Here is a 3,128-nt window from a genome sequence, read left to right as displayed (position 1 = left end):
TGTATAAGTTGTTTCAAAAAAGAATTACATTGAAACACAAGAAATCTAATATAATAACCTTTGCCGTACTCATCAACATTTTGTTTAATTTAGAGCTTTCTCTTTTCCCTTTTATTTTTGACAAAGGTCCAGTGCAGTACAGATTAGCTAAGAATTAACCATGTGGCTGAGGTAGAGCTTGAACTTATGATCAGCTTGCTTTTACCTCTTGAGTACTGGGATTTACAGGCATGCACCATCACACCTGGAATATCTTTCAGGTCTGTAGTAGCTATGTAACTTCTATTATACTTGAAGATAAAGTCTGTAATACTCTGAATTTCCCTGTCCTCTGATAAAACTTTGAGTCAGCAAAGCCCCAGGAGACATTTTTGTGGTTGCCACTGACAGGCGTCTTAAAAGTCATGTGGAAACACAAAAGACTGGAAGCATCAAAAGTAATTTGAAAAAAATAAGAATGGTACCAGTGTGGCTCTAGGAGAGCATAATACAAACACTGATATCTAAAGTTAGCTATCTAAGTAACTGGTGAGCTGTTGCTAATAGGATGTCCTCAATTCATATTGCCCATTGATAAAACTGTTATTTGTCACCTATCAAGTCCCAATAAGTGGCAAGGCTAAGTACTTAATGCCATATAATTTTCAGCAAGGGAGAACTAAGCATTTAAAAAGCAGGCTTCATCAGCTGCTTCTCTGTGTGGTCCTCTCTCTCTCTCTCTCTCTCTCTCTCTCTCTCTCTCTCTCTCTCTCTCTCTCTGTGTGTGTGTGTGTGTGTGTGTGTTGTGTGTGTTATTGTCTATGTGTCTGTGTGCATATACATATATGTTTTCAGGCTGGCAGTTAACCTCAGGTATCTTCTACCTCCTTCTACCTTATGTTTTGAGGCAGGGTCTCTCACTGAACTTGGAGTTTATTGGCTGGGCTAGAATGGCTAACTAAGGAGCTCTTGGGATCCTCCTGGGATTGCAGGCATACACCATAGTGCCTGGTTCTTACATGGGTACCGGGATCCTAACTCATGTCCTCATGTGTTTGGAAGGCTCTTTATCACTTGAGCTGAGTGTCCAGGCCTTTCACCTCCTTCTACAGACACTGTAGAGCTAAAAGAAACAAGCAGTGATGAAATTGTATGAAATAGCCTTGTTTATGTTTTTCAAGAAGTCTATGTTTTCATAATAGTCTGTGTTTTTCAAGAAGGAGTGTGAGCATATATTCTCCTTTTAAGAATGTTTTTAGTTGAAAAAGAATTACATCACTTCCCTCCTCATATTTTTCTGCTTCAGCCCTTTTCAGCCATGCTACCTTATTGAATCCCTTCATGGCAACCCACTCTCAAGTTGATAGACTTTTTTCTTTGATTATTATTGTGTTTTATATATTTATAGATACATGTGTATTATATATTCATATATATATACATATATGTATATATATATATGTATATATATACAATCTACTGAGTCCGTTTTTGATGTTTGTGTGTATATGGTTTCAGAGCAAATATACTCTTGGATCTATTTTTTAAATTTTCCTACAAAGAAAATTCTGGATCAAGATGGTTTAACTTCTAACCTTTAACCAAACTTCAAAAGATGTAATAAAACCATTTCTACACAAAGATTTCCAAAAGTGAAGAAAGGAGGACTACTTTTCAGTTTAGATTGGTATTCTCTTAGATACAGATTCCACTCAGACAGACCAGACACTGCAACAGAATACTATGGGCCAATATGCCTTGTGTACATAGATTCTGAACTAGCTTTTGCAAATTAAATCCAATCATGTAATGTGCAAATTTCAAACATTATAATTCAAAATACTAGCATATTGAAATAGGGTGGTTACAGTAAACACAAAAGAAAGCATTGAGAAAACCCAGAATCTGTTCTTAACGAACACCTCAAGAAACAAGAAACTTAAGAGCAAAAGAACACCTCTACTCCTAGGTGTAGTATGTGTTTGTAGTCTGCATCATTACTGAACTTGCATTTTAGTCTTTATCCTTACTGAACTTCAGCAGGTGTGTGTACATCTTTTATCAGTTTCTCATGAATCAGACAAGGACAGTTAATACAACTTTTAAGCCAATTTTCGTTTTCTTTTTTCTTATCTGCACTTCTCATCCAGAAGCTCCAGTTCAAAATAGAGCACAAATAGTGAAGGTAGATATTTTACACTGTTCTTGTTTATAAAGGCATGAGTGCAGAGGTACATGAAGGCCCCAAATTTTCTCAACTAAACAAGAAAAAACAAAACAACAAAAAACCAGAGTAAAATGAGAGCAAAATAGGTTTCTGGAGCTCCTGGTTATTTATTAAATACTTTAGGTGTACATAGCCATTTTGTCTCCCTTTAGACCCTAAAGTAGAAAGGAAAACTCCACCCAGGCAAGGCAAACCTCAACTAGGCACCAGGCAAGTGTCCTATTGCTACTCTGTATCTTCAGTCCTAATGATGATTTTTATAGCATTAAATTCCTTGATACATGGAAAAATAATGTCCTTGCCTTGTCTTTAGCCCTCCAAATTTTTGATCATTATCTTAGTTACTCCTATTATGGGCCTCTTTAGTTACATTTGATGTTCAGTCACATTCTAGAAAAAAAACCTTTATAAAGATAGATATCTTAATATTCTGTTTCCCTGCCTGCCTGGACCATAGTATGACTCTCCAATTATTTTGAGTGTCTTAAATTGTGTTTTAAACATATGAAACCTATTCTATAAATTTAGTGATGTAATATATTTTGTTATATTTATTCTTTGGTATATAATTTATATTTTAATTGGACATGATATTTTATACACCTTCATAATTATTTTTCCTTTCCACAAAATGATCTTAGTTGCTTAATTTCTTTTCTTTTACTTTTGAGATAGGGTCTGTTTATGTAGCCCTATCTGTCTTGAAGCTTGATATTTAGACCAGCTGACCTTGAACTCACAGAGATCTTCCTGTCTCTACCTCCTGTATGCTGGGATTATATTAGTTTATCAGCATGTCTGGCTGTTCTACTATTTCTGTTGATATTTCCTAAATTATTTTTAGTCTTATATAGTGATACTGTCATTGATTTAAAATAATGGTGAATGTATTGAAGTTTAAATTTTTCTACTAATATTAAAT

This window comes from Cricetulus griseus, assembly GCF_003668045.3.
Source record: "Cricetulus griseus strain 17A/GY chromosome 1 unlocalized genomic scaffold, alternate assembly CriGri-PICRH-1.0 chr1_0, whole genome shotgun sequence".
Lineage (NCBI taxonomy): Eukaryota > Metazoa > Chordata > Mammalia > Rodentia > Cricetidae > Cricetulus > Cricetulus griseus.
The sequence above is the reverse complement of the archived record's forward strand: the minus strand, read 5'-3'. Positions refer to the sequence as shown.